Source organism: Dipodomys ordii, unplaced genomic scaffold (assembly GCF_000151885.1).
Source record: "Dipodomys ordii isolate 6190 unplaced genomic scaffold, Dord_2.0 Scaffold1, whole genome shotgun sequence".
Classification (NCBI taxonomy): domain Eukaryota; kingdom Metazoa; phylum Chordata; class Mammalia; order Rodentia; family Heteromyidae; genus Dipodomys; species Dipodomys ordii.
Window position 1 is genome coordinate 14,557,055 of NW_012267217.1, and position 21,075 is coordinate 14,578,129.

Below are 21,075 nucleotides of genomic sequence, written 5' to 3' on the forward strand. Positions count from 1 at the left end.
GCTGAAAAGAATTGCCATCTTTCTTTATCTAACTAGCCTGTTCTAGCTCATAGCTAGTGCTATCATAGCCTTCTCTCAATGTATAAATCCATTTCATTTTTATTGTACCTATGCTGGCTTTTTCTTTTTAAAAGAAAGAATGCAATAATAAGCCATAGTTGGCAGTCATGGAGTGAATTACTTGGCTTCCACTATTTTATTAATTTAAAAAGCCATCAAGTTGAACCTTGCAGAAAATTTGGCCAGTAAATACATAAGGAACAGTGAGGCCCTTAATATTCAAAAATCAAGATTATGAGCTGCAAAAAAGTAAGAGTGAGCCTTAAAAATTTGTTTCTACATTATCCAAAATAACTTGGAGCCAAATAGTTTACAAAACATTTCCTGTTTTTCAAGCAGAAGCTGCAAAGAATGATTTGGAAGGCTGTTCGGAAGGGAACTTAAATCTTCATGTCTGTTTTTCTTCTACACTTATAGAGCATGAATTGGCTAATTTGAGAATGCTTCTGTAATTAGCATCTTCTATCAATAATTGATCGTTTCTTACATCACTGTTAAGCACTGTCACTTTATCCATTTAAACACCTCAAAAATCACAGATGGTAAAATTTAAAATAGTAAGGCTAGAAAGGGATACTAAAAAGTATCCCTTAAAGAACACTGATGTGTTTCTTTCCTTTCTGGTATATATAAAAATAGAAATAAAATATACAGAATACATGTATGAAGTCACAGCATTAGATAAAGTATCCTATTTAAAAAAATAGTCAAGTGATACTCTTTAGAGCTACATTTCACAAATAGAAACATGGTCCTATAATTACACAACCCTTTGCTTTAGGAGGAAGACATGGTCTATTTTTACCCTTCCAAGAGCTCTCTGGCAGTCACCACCCAAATTACATCTGCTTCATTTGATAAGGAAATTGTGAAAAGGTGGATTACTAAGAAGGAATGAATCACAAGTGGATGGTTTTACCTTTAAGGCACAGAAGAGTTGTACTAAAACAAGCATAAGAACAATGCAATCTGTTGGGGTTTTTTTGTTTTTTTGTTTGTTTTTTGGTTTCAGTTCTGATTCCTTTCTCAAAAGAAACATCCTGACCTCAGGTTCCTCTAAGAGCAAAGGGACATTAGATACCAGGGAAGAAAGGAAAAGAATTGAGTGCTAGTGTGCTTTTTGAATATGTTGGTCATTTTCGAAATACGCCTTTCCTTTATATATTAGAGGAGAATTTGAGGACATTCACTATCACAATTTAAAGGATTTAGGTTATTTTCCTACATATAAAATAAGTCAAAGGTAAAATTCTAATTTAACATGCCAACTTTAGGTCTGAGTTTTATTTCTAAAAAATCCTAAAATAAATACAAAAAAATAACTAAATCATTGTGTTGAGTCTCCCAAAAGGAAGAAACATTCCAAGTTTGAAATTTGACTGTATTACCTTTACCACTCCAGTATTAAAATAAAGTAGAATTGAAAGCTATATTGAATTCATAAACTACTTTGTTAAATGGCAACTCCATTGTGTAACTACTTAAGATAATAGTAATTTAAAAAAAAATAAAATTCTTGAGGCTGGGAAGTTGGCTCAGTGGTAGAGCGCTTGGCTTGCATGCCTGAGGCCTTGGGTTCAATTCCTCAGCACCACATAAGCAAAAAGAAAAAGCCGGAAGTGGCGCTGTGGCTCAAGTGGTAGAGCACTAGCCTTGAGCTGAAGGCCGAAGGAAAAGGCTCAGGCCCAGAGTTCAGGCCCCACAACTGGACCAAAAAAATAAAAAATAAAAAAAAATAAAATTCTAGAAAGCACAGCTTCACTTGGCTTTAGATCAAACACAAATGCAAAGCCAAAGTTGTCATAACCTTTTCAAGAAAAGGTTATCTTGTTGGGTAGGTTAATGGAGCCCAAGTGAATTTCTTGGAGTCAACAGGAGAGAGCAAAGTAGAGCTTCACACTCAACGTGAAGTGAGATCTGAATCCAAATAGGCAAGCAGACAATATTAAAATGATTCACATTCACTTATCATTCTGTTTTCAAAACAGGCTTCTTTCATAGCATGCTGGACAAGTGCATCTGAATGTCTTAAAGATGGATGATGGGAGTGGGTGGCAGTCTTCTGAAGGATTAAGGAAAGCCCTAAGGTAGGAGGACAACCTGACATCTTCCTAAAGACCTTCATTTATCACTCCCATCTCAGAGCTGAAAGGGTATCAGATGAATCCCTTGCATCCCGTCTTATGTGTTTTATCTTTCCTTTTCTTTCCATTTTCTCTCAACTCTGTCTTCTCTGTGCTGCCATTAGTGGTAGGGTCAGCTTACTGGGGGCTTCTAACTGTGTTAATGATTGTGAGAAAATATAAGGTGAGAAATGAGCTTTTTATTGAGTCACCAGAAAATTATTATTTTAATATAGCATAGCACATTTACTCTTTATCTTAGCACTTCACAATATGTGTTTTACATTTTTGCATGTGTATAATACCTGAATATCAGGTTAGTTCTGTATTGAGTGGAATGAATGTATGCTGTGTGTGTTGGTAAACATATATACAAGAAATATGTACACTCAAATAAGGGACAGAATTCTCTTAATTCCTTCATGCACTAATTAATGTTTGGTCTAAGATGTTAGCCATAACCCAAAGGTAAAATATCTTGCCTATTTTACATAATGGCTTTCTTTGTACCCAGCTAATTGCTTTAGAATGAGCCTGTAGTTTCTCTATCAATAGTATTCCTGGCTCCTTATAGGAATCCAATTTCACTTATCTTGTGCATAAGTTATAGACAACTTAAAATCAGCAAAATCAATTTTGTTTGTGGGTGAGTTGTTGCAGATTATACTACTAAATTTCAAAGAGACAATGAAGGGGATGGTTGAAACAGACATAAAAGACTGAATTTCTAGATACTGTCTATGACATATAAACAGTAGGCTTTAACTGAGAAAAAGTTGAAGTGCTGTTATTGATTAGTTGCTCTTTAAAACATTTAAAAAGGGGCTGGGAAGGTGGCTCAGTGGTAGAGTGCTTGCCTTGCATGCATGAGGCCCTGGGTTCCATTCCTCAGCACCACATAAGCAAAAAGAAAAAATCCAGAAGTGGCACTGTGGCGTAAGTGGTAGAGTGCTAGCCTTGAGCTGAAGAACTGAGGGACAGCACCCAGGCCCAGAGTTCAGGCCCCACCACTAGACCCCCCCCCAAAAAAAAATTAAAAAGTTTACCTTGTTGGATAAGACTTGAGAGAAGGCAGTGCCTGTTTTTTGCTAATAAAACTTTATATCTTTCGTCTTGGTAATTATCCTATTTGTTGGTGCAAGTCTTCATTTCTCAAATGAGAAAACCAAAGTCATCATTGATTTCTACTTTTACATGAGCCTTCATATCTGATCCATTAACCAAACCTGTCAGTTCTATTTTAAAGTATCTCTCAAATCTTGATTTCTTTCCATCTGCACTGTTACCACCCTGGTCTGAGTTCTTCTAGTCTCACTAGTTGACTATTAACAGAGAATTACTCTCCTATACTCTGTTTTATTCCACAATCAGGAAAGCTCTTACTCAGAATAGGTAGATTTGCAATTTCACATTTGGAATGAAGAATGAATTTCAACTATCCAACTTAGTTAGAAAGTTATTTTTATTTGATACAGGGTTTTGTTTTGTTTTTTGTTTTTAAATCCGAACTTGTTCTCTGACTGAAATCCTCCAATAGTTTTCTAATTACAAGCTGAGTAAAATCATTCTCTGCATGGTGGCCTTCAATGGCTAGAATGATCTCATTTCTACTTATTTTTCTTAGTTGGCTGATGCCTCAGTCTAAGACCACTCATTTAGCTGAATATTTTTGTTTCCCTATTTCAACAGAGGCTGCAAGAGTGCACCGCAGTGCATCTCAGCTCCTAGTAATTGGCATATATTATATGCTAAATGGATCCATAAAATAAATGAGCAAATGAATATACACCATTCAGCTTGTTCCTGGCTTTTCTAGCATCCCTGTGATGCTAAGGGACTAGTCAGGGGAAGTGCTATAAAGCTACATTTCAGTGACAATTACTTGTTAAACAAGGACCCCAATCCACAACTCTGCGAAGAAGATGTTGCATGACACTCATTTCACTGCTGCATGTAGAGTTTTTATTATAATTAGTTTTCAGTATGACACAGATTCAACAACCTTCTCTTTTTAACTGCAAAACAACAGATTTCAAGAGTGTATAGTAGCTTAAAGCTACACATTTGAGAAATGTGGAGATAATACATGATTGAAAATGTCTTCATTATCTTACTCCATTAACATTTATTATGTCTCTTCCTGAGCAGATGGTGACATAGAGGTTACACACATGTATACATATATGTGTGTACATATATACACACATATATGTGTACATGTATGTACACACATATATGTGTACATGTAGACACATTCACATGTATACACATATACATATGTGTATATGTTTGTGTGTATGTACCTACGTGTGCATATATACATGCATGCATATAACATATAGAATACATATTACATTCTCCAAGTTTTACTAAAATATATTACTATATGAGTCTATATTTACAGTTTTTCCAAAGGACTTGGACAAAGCCTGTATAAATCAGGGACTCAGGAATTAAGTTTAATATACTTGATGGATAAATAATGCTATGAGAGCCTATAAAATATTATTCTGGCCACTGGAATCAGTCATGATACATGCTGTCATGAAAGAGAAGCAAATAATAAAGATCCTAAAATTCAAGATGAAGACAAGCACAGAGAGATTAGGAAGCAATGGGAAGATGGAAGACGGCCCAGGCAAGGCATTATGGGAGTGTCAGCACTGTGACTGAGTAATAAATTCCAAGGAAGATTTGTCCTAAATAGGAAGCAGCACTAAGTGAAGGGGGAAGAAGATGACAGGTGATAAAATAAAATAGAAGCAACATATTAAAAGAGAGAGAGAGGGAGAGAGGGAAAGACAGAGAGAGAGTGCGTGTATGTGTAAATCATGTTTGGAAAGATATATAGAGGAGCTGTGCATGTTACAAACTGTGGCAATTTGGCTCACTGATATTTGACGTGACAGCACCAAGCAGTGATGAGATAAAGGCAGAAGACATAAATCAGTTTAGACAGAGCCTTGAGTGATGGGGCATGGTTGCTCACAGCTACAATCCCAGCTACCCAGGAAGTGGTGATCAGGAGGATTGTAATTTGAGGCCTGCTGAGCATAGTTATGCATACCTCTCATCCCAGTTATGTTAAGCAATATACGTGGGATAATTGTGGTACATGCTGGTCTTGGTAAAAACACAAGATACTATCCCCAAAAAATAGTGAAAGAAAAAAGGTCTGGAGGTGTGCAGCTCAGGAGAGTCTATCCAAGAAGCACAGGCCTCTAGTCCAGCTCCAAGTATTCCTCCATAATAAATAAAGGCCCATTTGTAACACTGAGGAGTCTGCATTTTCTCCTGAAATCCACTAAAAACATGGATGTATGGAATGTGTGCCTTAGTAAGGGAATTACTTAGCGTGCTATTGTTGCACTACTGAGGAAGAAAATGATGAGGGCCCGAAATGTAGGATTGAGAGCATGCCTACATCCAGGCCATGCTTCTCATTCCTAGTCAAATCACCTAAAGACTATAATGTACTTTCAGGATTTTATTCTCCCTCATTCCAGGTACAGTGGGAAAATGGGGATCCTGATCTGTTGAATCAGCTTCAACAATTCAGCCTATTCATAAAGGAGAATTGACCTAGCTAATCTATGATTTCCCCTTCAATTCTAAAATCCTATGAACAATTGTAGATTCTTCTACTTCTGTTATAAAGTTGAAATTTACTGCTCTTTTGCAAGCAAGGAAAGGAAAATGAGCTCGTTAACATGGAATTATTCCTTCAATTGTGCTGTGTTATATGTAGAATGCTAGGCACTGTTGAAAACTTTTACAAATACTAATTAAACCCAGTTATCTTTATGAGAAAGGTTTCCCCAAAAGAATATCAATTAAATATAAAATTCAAATGAAATAGTCATATTTTCTATTACATTATAAAAGAACAACCAAATGTATCTCTCCACCTTTCAATATATCATATATTTTTTTAATTTAAAGTAGTATAAATTAATAACTTGTATAGCCAAGCACTTCAAAATCCAATGTCTGTAATTACCAAACTAAATTTAAGGAGTTTAAAATAATTCTACTAGGTGATTTCAATTAAAGTTATACTGGAGAATTTTAGTTATGCACTGAAATTATAAACAAGATATCCAGAAAGTACTCACCTACCATTTTCTTACAGGTAGGTAACCTATTAATGCTGCCTTACCTCAACCAAATGTGTTTTAATTTACAAATTAGGTACAGTCATATGGAATGAAATTGTGTATATTTGAACATATTAATTTCATCAATTTCACACAATTCAATAAATTTGTGTCATTTATAAAAATAAACAAATGAAATCATTTCTACCATAAAGAATTTTGATTCTTTCTACATAATTTATGGAGTATTAAGATATAAGATATAGAGGATAAAGCCTCAAGCAAAGTTACAAGTGCCACAAAAGGTCATGTTTTCACATTTACTAAAAGTAGATTTTAAATGATAAATTTGGAATTTTGGATTCAGTTGCTCATTCTGACTAATGTGTCACCAGGGTTAGAGGCTAAGGTTCATTTTTTTTTCTGAATCATCAATAAGGAAGGGAGATACATTGAAAGCAGAGTAGAGAGAGAGGGAGGAGTTGGGGAGGAAAGGGATGGTTGGGGAAAAACAAAGGAGGGAGTAACTATGCTTGACTCATTACCTTATTCATGTAACTGTAACCCCTCTGCACAGTATGTTTACAGTTTTATATATATATGAAAACAGAGTAGACCTGATTGCCCACAGGGAACCAGGAGCCAACATACTTCACAGGTCACAGTAGAGCGGTGGGAAAATGCTTCCTTCTATGTGTAGGGAAATAGCTGAAAGGCATTAAGCATGAGAGCCAAAGGGGGAAAAATTTTAAAGGTTATAAAATAAACTATTCATGGAAAAATGAGGTGTTTTAGTATCAAGATTGATTATCAATTTCTTCTGATAAATAAGAATAAAAATTAAAATAGAGTAAATCCTTTTAAATTTCCTTTTGATACTTAACTTGGATTATGTTTGCAAATTCCCTATTATACTTTGTATATTTTTTCCCTTAGCTGGTTTCTATCATGTACATTAGTAAGTCATTTCACAATAAGTTTGCTTGCCTTAAACAAGTTGCTATTATTTCCAAAATCTGAAGCCTTGATTTACTCTTTGTAACAATGGGTAAAATAAATTTAAAAATACAGAATGGAAGAATGCAGGTTCAACAATATTTGACATCAATCACATGAATTTTCTACTGTGCACTTCTCTTTTTTTACATTGATGTTTCTTTATTTACTTTGGAAATTACTACAGATTCTTGCAATTCTGTCTACTGGATGTATGATGGTATTGCCTAGTATATTGTTTTCAATCATCATTAGGTTTAATCAATAGTTCCTCTTGTTTCTAACAGCCACTATTTCCTCCAATAAATGCTACACTTGGCAAAAGTGTTACTTGATTGAGTGCTTGAGCTAGGTATCTGGCAATTGATTTCTCATCTTTTACATTTTGAACCATAGGCCTCAGTCATCCTGTCTTGCATCACCTGGGCCAATCACTGTCCTGGCTTTGACTCTAAAGCAGGAATATACCAATAATGGGTTTTGGAACCTACCTTCCCAAATATGGTAGCTTGATCATTGAGAAAATAGCAGAAACAAAGTTCCTTTTACCACTGTTCTTCTCTCAAGTAGATCATTACAAGAATTCTCTGACCTATGATGTAGAGCTAATACCTTCAATATATAAATATCAAATGTTCTTATGTCTGAAGACAAAGGAACATAGAGTACTCTGAAGAGACAGAACTTGCTAAATCCCCCCCAGTTTATTACCATAGATCATATTCCCTGCCCAATTATATTTCTGCATGAATATCTATCTTAACCTGGAGTATGAAAATGAACACACTTTCCTATTTTTATGTTTTCATTTCTGAAGATTTGTATGTCATATGACATAATAAATCAATTTATGCACGTTAGTCTTGCTTATCAGTGAAATGTTATGAATGTATCACCCATAAACCTAGCAATGGCTGCAGAAAGAAATCCCCTCCTTCCTTCCGTGAATAAAAGATTATTACCCTATCCTCTAGACTAGGTATTCTGGGAAGAACTCAGATCCAGTTCATGATCCACTCAACAGCTGAAAATTAGTTTCAAAACTGCCAAGGTATACTTAATTTAATTTCAGTAAGAACTCGGCTCCTAAAGTTTTAAACAATAGAAGTAAATAATAAGGAAGCAAATGGATGAAAGCATTATGAAGATAAAAGCAGCAATTAATAAAATAGAGAAAAACAAAACCAAGCAACTTAACAAATATACCAAATGCAGGTTCTCCAGAAACACCAATAGAAACTGTGACAGGCTGCTAAGGCTGATAAAGAAAATTAATAGGACAAAACACACATTAAGAATTGGAATGGGAATAAAACTATAGAAACAAAGGACCAGACATATTTGGGGAAAATATGTTATAAAACTTTCTTTTAATAAATGTGGAAAAGTACAGGTACAGTTATGACAGCAAAATTCTCAAGAAAAATTAGCAATATAGGCACAAGAAAGATTTCAATAGATGGAGAGCAGTAGAACAAAGTCAAAAGATGGTTAAAAAAAAAAAAAACCCTATCCCCAAGCCAGGCACCAGTGGCTCATGACTGTAATCCTAGCTACTCAGGAGGCTGAGATCTGAGGATCACAGTTCAAAGCCAGTTGGGAAGGAAAGACCCTAGATTGTTATCTCCAGTTAACCACTAGAAAACCGGAAATGGCGCCGTGGCTCCAGCGGTAGAGCCTTGAGCTGAAGAGTGCAGGGACAGTGCCCAATCCCAGAGTTCAAGCCCCACAACCGACAAAAACAAAAACAAAAAAAAGCAAAAAACTATCTCCAAACTTTCCAGTCACATTTACTATTAGCAGCATCAGCAGTAGTAATAGTAATGAAATCTCAAATCCTGGAGAGAATATTGCCAAGTAAAATCCAAGAATGAATTAACAGAACATCTCTCAGTGGAATTCATTGAGAAAATAAAGACATTTTGAAATTAGAAAAAATACATTAGTATAAACTTACAATGATTTCCAGAAAGCATGAAGTAAAAAATTTCATTTTTATCTCAAATTGATCTCCTAGTAATATGACATTATAAGGAAGCCTTTCTGGATTTCTGACATTATATCTACCAGAAAGAAACAACAAAATACATTTGGCTAAAACAGTGAGGTTAAATCAGGAATAGAGATGCATTCCACAATTTTATTACTATCAATTAGTAATACAAGGTGGTTGCATTTTCATATGCTCGTATGTGCAGACAATATACCTTGATTAGACTCAGCCTACTTGTCTCCCTCCCCCTCCACCGCCAAACTCAAGAAGCTTCATTGTTTTATTTTCACACATGAATTTACCCTCCATTACATTCTCCATTCATCCTACCCTCCTTATTAATACCCACAACCTGGATAGGACCTGTTGTACATACCCGCTGTATAATTATTATAGTGTATTCTAGTTTATTAAAGGTGTCTTATCATGGGATTTTGCAAATGCAAACAATTTTTCAGTCACATGAATCCCTTGCTTACAAGAACAGACATATAACTATAATTATTCAGTATTATTTAGACCTTTTCTATAGAATTTAGGCCAAAAAGTAATGGCATGTGATATGTATATTGGAAAGGGGGATTCAATTTTCCTTATGTATTGAAGCAGTTCTCCTTAGAAAATCTACAACCAACTGAAAAATTATTAGAATTAAGCACTGAGGATTTGACATTAGAAATAAGACTTCAAGGCTGAAAAGTTGAGTGTGTAAAGATAAAGGGTATGTATGATAAATATGTATGTCCTTTTATATATGCCTATCTGTGTACATGTTTGTATGTATGTATGCATTTGTGACTGAAGGCACTGTAAATAAAAGGAATTTAAAAATTTTTCTCTCAGGATATTCAAGAAACTTAAAGGGCTTAGGAGAGTAGAAATTTGGTGTTTCTGTAGAACAATGAGTTGTCTGGAAGCTGGAACTGTTTGTCTCTGTGTGTGTGTGTGTGTGTGTGTGTGTGTGTGTGTGTGTGTGTGTGTGTATGTGCGTTGTTGTTGTTGTTTTCTTTAGGTAGCAGAAGCCTTTTATTACTAGGAATGAATACCATCTAGACATAAAGAAAGTCCTATGAAATTACGCTTTTTTTAGAAAAAGTTATTTTATTTTATTTTATTGTAAGGATGATCTGCAGAGGGGTTATAGTTACATAAGTAAGGTAGTGAGTACATTTATTGTCAAACATTGTTACCCACTCCCTCGTTTTATCTCATACTTTCCCTCCCCCCAACACCTCTCCTCTCCAAGTTGTAAAGTTCATTTCCAACATAATATCTTATCAGTATCGCTGTTTCATTGGTTCACTCTTTGTCCTCTGTCTCTCCGTTTTGTTATTCCCCTTCCCTTTCTGAATATGGGGGAAGTAATAAGCATGGTATTTGGGAAGTAGGCAGAAGTCAGGTTACATATAATCTGTAAGGCATAAAAGATGCTTGGATTTTGTTCAAAAAGAAGCCTATATCAAATGAATAATTAATAGAAGAGTGACACATTCAATTTTCATTTAAAGAATATTGTCATGGCTGCTGGGCAAGTAATAAACTGTTGTCCTGGAATCAGGAAAATTACTTAGGAAACCTCTGTGGTGCTCAGCTAAATGATCTTTCTTGGATGGTAAGTGAGGTAATGGAGAAAAGTAGAGAGACTTGAGGTATATTTTGGAAGTGTAACTGTTAAAACTTACTTATTAGAGAAATGAATGTGGGATAACAAAAGAAGTGTGTTTCCAATGATACAAGGAGTAATTGGGTAGATGACATTGTTGTTACTAAGATAAACAATAGGACACTAAAAACATGCAAGATGGGATGATGGGAAATGAAATCTAGAGATTCATTTTATTAGATTGAGATGCCAATTAAAAATCTAAGTGAGCCAGGGGTGTGGGTGCACACCAGTAGTCATGACCCCAGCTACTGAGAAGGCTGAGGCAGGAGGATTACTTAAACCTAAGGGTACAGGATGGTTTAAAAAACGTAGTCAGACCTTCTCTGATAGCAAAGAAAGGACTAGAGAAAAATGGGAAGGAAAAAAGAGAAAGGAAAAAGAAATAAGAGAAGATGGAGAAAAAGATCAGGAAGGAAGGAAGGAAGGAAGGAATGAAGGAAGGGATGCTGTGGCTCAAGCGGTAGAGCGCTCGTCTTGAGCTGAAGAGCACAAGGACAACGCCCAAGCCCAGAGTTCAAGCACCACAACCGACCAAAAAAAAAAAAAAGAGAGAAGGAAGGAAGGAGGGAGGGAGGGAGGGAGGAAGGAAGGGAGGGAGGAAGAAAGAAAGGAAGGAAGGAAGGAAGGAAGGAAGGAAGGAAGGAAGGAAGGAAGGAAGAGAGCAATGGAGGGAGGAAGGGAGGAAGGGAGGGAGGGAGGGAGGGAGGAAGGAATGAAAGAAGATATGGAGGGAGGCAGGGAGGGAGGAAAAAGATAAGGAAAGAAATAATATGAATGAAGTGATGTATCCATTTAATAATGAAATCAGGAGGTTGAAGCAGAAGGACCATAATTTGGAGGCCAGCTTAGATTAGGCAACAAGAGCCTGTTTTAAAATACTACAAAACAAAAATGAATGAACGAAGGGAAAAAAGAAAAGAAGAAAATATTTCACATGACAACTGAAATTGAAGAAATTATCTTGAGGTACTGGGCTAGCACTATATTTTCTAACCAAAATGTACCCATCTGAAGTCTGTTTTTTTTAAACTATATAACAAAATGACTTCACTAAGAAAAATTTGGGGAAACAGACAGAATCCTAGGAAATCCCAGAGGCATTGTCACATTTACACAACTTGCAGCTAAAAAGATGACAGGAAAGAGGTACAAAAAATTCAATAGAAAAAGTAAATGGAATGGCATATAAAACAAGAAAAGACTTGATTCCAAAAGTAAAGAAATTTACGGAGAGAGAAGGGATGGTAGGGGCAAAACAAAGAAGGAGGTAACAATGCTCGATAGGAAATGTACTCATTACCTTACTTATGTAACTGTAAACCCTCTATACAGTATATTTACAAAAGTAAATGAATTCAACTGCAGCAAATTATGTTAAAATTCTGAGCTAGATGGTTTTGACAAGAGGAAATGAAAGGCAGATTGTAGGGTATGAGAGATTAAATTAAAGGTGAAAATGGTTAGCGAGATAGAGTATAGTTAATAGGTAATGTCAAGTTAACAAGAGTTAAGTTACTTTACTGTTGACAGCATTTAAATTATTAAGAGTCCCTCTCTTATTCCCCAGGGAGTTATGTCACCAACATCGTGTTTTACAGGAGTTATGTCTCATAAACCCAAACATTCTGGACTCATCCCATAAGCATGCTCAAATTAACAGCATCCTGATAAGGTAATTCTGAAGATAGGTCTCTTTCTTCTAGGTACATTTCTTCAGTCTGCTTAGTTAAACAGACAAGGTATACTGGACATAGAAACTAGATTGTATTACCTACTTCCTTTTTCATCACTAAAGGTCTTAATACGCCCCTGACAGGGCATTGAGTAGTACACATGCCAGCTAGTCTGACTCCTCTTCAGCCAGGGAAGGGTAAAGCCCCCATTCATTGTCCACATCTTGCAACAGGCAGATGATGAGGCTTTTAAAATAGGGCAGAAAGGAGAGAGAAGTCTAAGTGTTCACTTCTGCATTGCTTCCTTGAGGATGTAAAGAAGTTACAAAGATTCAAGAATAGCAAAGTAACGTGTCTTAAAGAGATCTTTTGGTTGAAGAAAACAGCTTGGTACTGGCACAAGAACAGACCTCAGGACCAATGGAATAGAATTGAAAACCCAGAAATGCACCCACAGACGTATAGCCATCTAATCTCCAATAAGGGAGCTAAAGAAATAGAATGGAAGAAAGACAGCCTCTTCAGTAAATGGTGCTGACAAAATAGGTTAAACACTTATAGAAAACTAAAGCTAGATCCTTATATATGACCCAGCACCATAATCAACTCCAAATGGATCAAAGACCTCAGAGTCAAAGCAGACACTCTGAAAATATTACAGGAAGGAATTGGGGAAACCTGAGCTCTCCTTGGCACAGGCTGAAAATTTCTTAATAGAGTCCCAGAAACACAACAAATCAAAGCAAGGTTGGATAAATGAGACTGCATGAAATTGCAGAGCTTCTGCATGGCAAAGGACATAGCTAGCAAGATCAATAGAAAGCCCACAGATTGGGAGAAGATCTTCACTAGCCATATAACAGACAAGGGTCTCATATCTAAAATATACCTGGAACTCAAAAAATTACATCCCCCAACAACAAATCCTCAAAGAAACAACTGCCCAATAAATAAATGGGCTAAAGACTTAAAGAGAAACTTCTCTGAAGAGGAAAGAAGGATGGCCAATAGACACATGAAGAAATGCTCAACATTCCTCTCCATAAAAGAAATGCAAATCAAAACAACACTTAGATACCACCTCACTCCAGTTAGAATGGCAAAAATCAAGAACTCTAATAACAACAGATGCTGGAGGGGATGTGGACAGAAGAGAACCTTGCTGCATTGTTGGTGGTAGTGTAATCTTGTTCAACCACTTTGGAAAGTAGTATGGAGGCTCCTCAAAAGACTCCACATAGAGCTCCCCTATGACCCAGCAATCCCACTTTTGGGCATGTACCCAATGTATACAAACAAGACCATACTAAAACTACCAGCACAACTATGTTTATTGCAGTATTATTTACCATAGCTAAGATATGGAACCAACGCAGATGCCCCTCAGTAGATGAATGGATCAAGAAAATGTGGTATATATGCACAATGGAATTCTATGCTTCCATCAGAAAGAATGACATTGCCCCATTTGTTAGGAAATGGAAAGACTTGAAAAAATTATATTAAGTGAAGTAAGACAATTCCAAAGAAACATAGGTCCCATGGTTTCCCTTATTTGCAAGAACTAGTATATGTCTGAGTCAAGCAGAAACTGTCAGATAAGTTGATGTTAGGTGAAATGAACCCCAAGATAAATACTCAAGAGATTTTTCTTTCTTGCTATTGTTTCTAACATATTTAAAAGATATTTCTTTGTTGCTTTGTATGTCCCTTCCCCATGGTATAAACCCTGTTTTCACTGTATTTGATGTTGGTATAATTTGGGGAGGGGGAGGGAAAAAATGAATTGTTTAAATAGTGATACAGGTGGACCCATTGCAACAATGAGATGTACAAAACATTATGTCAGAGACGGGAGGGCAGGGATGGTAAAGAGAAACAAAGAAGGAGGCAACAATGCTTGATAAGAAATATACTCATTACCTTGCTCATGTAATTGTAACCTCCCTGTACATTATTTTCACAATAAAAAACTTATTAATAAAAAAGATGATGGGAAGAAATAAAACTTGAAGTGATGATCAACTAAAGGATTCACAATTCACCAGACTATTTAGTGCTTTTTAATGGCAAGACAGGAAAAAAATTAAAGCTCAAAATTACTATAGTAGTATACATATATCCACAGCTTACAATTACCTCGGTCTACAGTTAAAAAAATAGTGTTAAAATGAAAAACAGCAGACAACAGATATTCTATTTAAATCAAGGGAAAGCACTAAACGTACTCATTAGCAGATGAATGATTACATAAACACAGATTATGCACAATACACAAGACTACACATAAATAAGACTTGGAAAAATTATATCAAGTAAAGTAAGCCAGGCCCAAAGAAACATAGGTCCCATTGTTTCCCTTACTTGCAATAACTAGTATATGTCTCAAACAAGCAGAAACAGTCAGATAAGTTGATGTTAGGCGAAATGAACCTCAAGATAAGGACTCAAATGATTTTTTCTTTCTTGCTATTGTTTCTAACATACTTATAAGGTGATTTCTTTGTTGCTTTGTATGTCCCTCCCCAATGGTATAACCCCTGTTTTCACTGTATTTGATGTTGGTATAATTTGGGGAAGGGAAAGGAAAAAACAAATTGTTGAATAGAAATACAGGAGGACCCACTGCAACAATGAGATGTACAAGATATTATGTCGAAAAATGAACTTTACAACTTTGGGGGGGATGGGAAGGGATGGGAAGGGAAAACAAAGGAGGAGGCAACAATGCTTGATAAGAAATGTACTCATTACCATGTTCATGTAACTGTAACCCCTCTGTATGGTATTTTTACACAAAAAAGAATTGAGAAAATAAATAAATAAAAAGGTAAAATTGGTATGTACAAATTAAGAACAATGCATACAAAGTAAGTGTAAAAAGCTAGCTGTAGAACCCAGTGATTTTTTTCAGTTCCATGGTGTATAAAACAGATTTGTGTTTATATAGGTTATATAATTTTGTTTCAAATAGGAGAGGCTAGTTGACAAATGTACCACAGCTGGTTATGTTTTTCTTTAGCTAAGCTGAGTTAATATTAAGAAACATCACTCAATACTGTTCCCTAACAGTCATATGACTCCATATTATATAGCATCATTTACATGGAAGTATTTTTTATATTTTTTCCTGTGCCACTTTTTCTTTCTGCATTCCTACAGGCATGCTAACATGATCAAATTATATCTTGCACATAAAAGCCTTCCTCCAGATTTAAATAACTTTCAGCACTTACACTGTTTGTTCCCTTCTCTGTAGTTCCTTACTTCTTATTCTCTCTTTAGTCCACTGCAGTGGTATTTTTCATTTTCACCCGTGCTCTTTCCCAGCTCATCAGTGAACACCATCTTGTAAAACTCTGAATACTTTCCTATACTCTCCTTTCCATACTCCACAGTAGAATTTAAGAGAGATGATCATTTCCACATCCTGACATACTTTCTTCACCTGGCTTCCATGTCACCACATGCTGATTGACAAGCAGCCTCATTTGGCCTCTCCTTTATTCCCAATCTCCATCCCATTTCTTTATCCTTAATGCTGGAGTTCTGGGAGTCAGTCATCAGACCTCTTTTTTTTCTTTCTGTCTTCATTCACTCCATATGCAATTTATCATCAAACACCATAAGCTCTAAATACTGTTAGCCATGCTTTAGAGTACTACCAGCTGATGTGGCAAAAATTACAGTAAGTAGACAAAAATGGCCTCTATTATAAGACTTCCATACATCTTTTTATGACATCTGAATTGCTATTATGAACAACAAGAAATTTATAACTGAAAGAATTCTGTGTGTGGTTTTACTCTCTCACTATTCCATTCCTAACCACCTCCAAAGACTTGAGTTTTTGAGTTGTTACCCCGTGAAACAAAGCACTATCACTGAAATTAATACTATGATTATAGAAGTATGTGGTCCTGCAAGACAATGAGCTTATCAGCAGGCAGGGGCAATCATATCACATGGTTTGCTGACTAGAGAGCTAGATAGAGCACATATAAGCAAGTAGATCCTTAGGAGAAGATGTAGTTTTAATTCAGAAAACTAATTTAGTCAGTGGATGTATGTAGAAAAACTACCTTAATTCAAGACAAGGCCAAAGCTCCTGTGAATGAATATTCAAATCCATCTGATACTTTCACAACTTTTTCCAATTTCACTGGTATAAGTGGAACAGAAAGAGCACATGAATTTCAAATACAATTCTCAGGAAAACAGAGTATGGTATTATTCAGAATTAAATCACTAAAATTCAGAGGATATAAAATTTAAAATTGTTTGCTCGTCAGCAGTATGACTATTGAATCACAATATAACAATTACAATAATGATGACAATAGGTAAAATTTAATGTATGCCAATCTTCTACATGCTCTTTATGTATTAAAGCACTTAATTCTTAAAATAATTCTATGATGCAACAGTACCATTATCCTTATCATACAGATAAGGGGACTGAGGAACAGAGAAGTTAAGTGACTTGTTCATGTTCTACAATAGGTATTCAAGTTTAAAAGCCCGAATGAGGTACAGTATTACATATCAGAACCAGGAATTTTTAAAGACAAGGTAAAGAGTAAAGATACAAGGATTAAGGTTGACATTAATAGAGATTATATTATTACTCTTGCCAAAGTTTTAAAAATAATATTCATTATTTATGACCAACATAATTCTAGATATTTTATAAAGTCAGCTTTAAACAAAAAACAAGTATAGAAATAAAATAGACAAGTACCAATGGTTCATGCCTGTAATCCTAGCTACTTCAGAGGCAGAGATCTGAGGATCAAAGTTCAATTATAGCCCAGGCAGGAAAGTCTGGGAGCTTCTTATCTCCAACTAATCACCACACACACACATACACACACAAAATCAAAGTAGAGCTATGGCTCAAATGCTAGAGTATTAACCTTTAGCCAAAAAAGCTCAAGGACAGTGCCTAGGCCCTGAGTTCAAATCCCAGGATTGGCACACAAAAATAAGAAAGAAAAAAGAAAAGTAAACTAAAGGAAGAGAAAAGGGGAGAAATGATGGAAAAAAGGAAGAAAGGAAAGAGGGAAGGAAGGAAATAGAAATAATCAGAACTTCTCAGCAACAATAATATTTGAATAATATGAATAAAACAACCAAAATATCAATTTGAGGCTTCACATCTTTGGACTGTCTAGTCTCAAATTAATGCTTAAATACTAACAAAAATTCCTTATCATTTTTGTTATTAAATCAGTAAAATATAGACTATTATACTTCTTGAGTCTCTTTGAGATAAAACACAGGTTTCTTCTCACCAAGTAGTTTTACTGCTGTTAACAATTACATCTTTCTTAGCTTGCTCACTTGCTTATGATGCTCCTTTACTATTAATATTAGCTTGATAAGGAAAGCTACCTGGATATCTGAATCCATGTAGACCAAAAGTCATGCTCTGAGGAAAATAATAATGGTAGCCATAAGTGAAAGATACTGTGATTGTATGTCTTCTGCTTGGTGGGGGAAAAGTAAAGACAGTTGGCATGTGTTCACACCATCTTCTTGGGGGAATGGGTATGCAAATTCATTTCATAGGACAAACTGTTCTCTCATAAACATATATCTGTTAGAGCACTATGCTATCTTTTCATTCAGCAGCTTCCACAAGCATGCTATAATCTACAAAACTTAGAAGACTCATTTTAATTTGATCTGTGAAAAAAATAACAACATGGTAGATGAGATGTCAGTGCTTGTTAACATCCTTTATTTGTAAAGTGTCACTGGAAATAAGATGACCTGGGAAAACAATTTCCAAATGTCCCTTTATGGAGTCATGGTAATTATTCATGATAATGACAAAATAAGGCTTTTAAAGATGGATCTGTTTCTTAATAGTATATCTCTTCTTTGTGCAGACTTTATATTATCACCTTTCTTTTCTTCAAGAATTATTACTCAGCTTCATTTTAAGAGATTCATGTTAAACTTCACTATTAGGGCATCCTTCTCCTCAGGAAAGTAAGTGGCCCCTCTCCTGTTCTGTTCATATCTTTGCAGATCATTGTTTCTCTGTTTTCTAAATCCCATTATGATGACTTCCCAATAGAATTTTGAAATATTCCTTCATAACAAGGATGTTTCTTCATTTATGTTGCCACAATGCATACCATAGGACCTGGTAAATAATAGCATTCAATAAACGCCAATAATACTTCAAAGGAACAAGGAAAGGAGGACTAGATTAAGGAAAAGTAGAAAAGAAAGGATACAAAAGAAGGATCATAAAAATATTCTGAATCAAATTTGACATTGTACACATGAGTCATGTGCATAAGCACATATGTATGTACATATATGTGTGCTGGCAAGCAGCAATATGCTCACTTGGAACAAATTAGAACCATGAAAGAACTGGCATCTCTTAATTTTTCAGATACTGTTGTGAAAGTAGAAATGCTCATCCAAGTATATTGTATTTTCCAGAGGAGCATTATTGTTTTTTTTTTAACCATATCACTCTCATGATTGTACCCTATTAGCTTTCCTTATCTAATCAACCTTCTGAAGAAATAGGTAGCAGACTGAGTGAATATTTAGAAAGTGTATGATTAATATCAACTGAATAAATCTATGAGTGAATGAATACCTAATAATACCTAAAAGCAGAAATTTATAAAATAAAATCTGGATTACCTATTCAGGGGTATTTGATATCCTTGAAAGCTTTCATTCCTTAGTGAAGTGATAGAAGTTTTAATACTGAATTATGCATTTTCTAAAACTTGATTAATTAGATAGGAGATAAATTCACAATAATTGTCTTTTGTGTTCAAAGTGGAGTCTGCTGACAGCCATGTCCCAGTCTCCTTTAGACCAATAACTTTCTAGTCAGTGGTTTCTCTGCTGTCTATAGAGCAAAGGAATTGTTAATTAGCAAGTGTGAATAATACTTGATTGACTTTACTAAATTAGATTTTGTTGACCTGCCAAAGGGAATTTGTCATTAGCATTTATCACACACACACACATACACACACACACACACACACACAACTAATAAGGGCTTTAGTTAGTAATAACTTTTGGGTGGGAAGTGTGGGGGTCGGTTGTGGGGCTTGAACTCTAGGCCTTGGCGCTGTCCCTGAGCTCTTCGGCTCAAGACAAGTGCTCTACCACTTGAGCCACAGCATGCCACTTCTGGTTTTCTGGTTGTTAACTGGAGTTAAGAGTCTCCGGGGTACTTTCCTGCCCAGGCTTTGAACAGCAGTCCTGAGATCTCAGACTCCTGAGTAGCTAGGATTACAGGAGAGAGCCACCAGTACCGGCAGTAGTTAATTTTTTATCTCAAAAACTAGTGCAATTATTAATGCAAACATTTGGAGACAAAGGTCTATGTAAAAACAATCAGATCTTGTTCCTTATGGGACAGGACTTTGAGAATATCTGAGTCCCAATGTTCCCGTGTAGAGAATGATGGTAATAATACTTTCATTGCAGGACTATTATGTACTTAAATAGAGTTAAGAAATGGAAAAACCTATCTGTTGAGAATGATATTTACCAGAGAGTAGTTAAATCTTTTAAAAGCAGAATCATTTTGGATTAATCATGTTGTTACAATACTTTGAAGTTGAAAGCTTTTGGGCTAGTTTCATTTAGTATACATGTGATTAAAGAATAGTATATGAGTGGGCGTATGTAAGATACATTCTCATGCGATTAATACACTATGTTCAATACACAATTAAATAGGTTCTCTTTTTATAGAAATATCTGTATCTTCCCCCAAATTAAAGTACTTAATCATTTAAATGTCATTACTCATATTATTTTTGTGGGGTGTGTGTGTGTGTGTGTGTGTCTGTGTGTATCAGAGGTTGGGTTCGAACTATCCCTGAGCTTCTTTTGCTCAAGGCTAGCATTTTACCACTTTATCTATAGCTCTACTTCCAGCTTCTTTGGTAACTGGAGACAAGAGTCTTACAGGTTTTCCTGCCCAGATTGGCTTTGAACTACAATCCTCAGATCTCAGTCTCTAGAATAGCTACAATTACAGGTGTAAACCAATGACACTGGGCCATATAAATTTTGAGAAAATATTGTTACTCAAATTTTTTACTGCTAGAGTTTAGTTGTAAAGACATTTTAAGGGTTAACTACTCCATTAAAAAAAACCCTTTTACAACCCAAATGATATCAAAAGCTGAAATTTGTGAGAACATTTTCAGTAGTTCTCTTTGTTTTGTTAGTTAGGAGGCTTTCAACTCAAATGCACCAATGTAATCTCAACTGAAAAAGTGAGCAACTGTTTATATTGTTTTGTTTTGTTTTCAGATTTGAAGCAATTCTTTGACGTTAAGACTGAATTATCAGGGAGTGTTTTGTGATCTTGGCTTTCTGCAAGGAGGAAGTGGTGGTGAGGACAAGGATGAAAAGAGACATAAGGGTGATGGATAAGCAAAGGGTGACCGGCAGTATTGTCAACAGG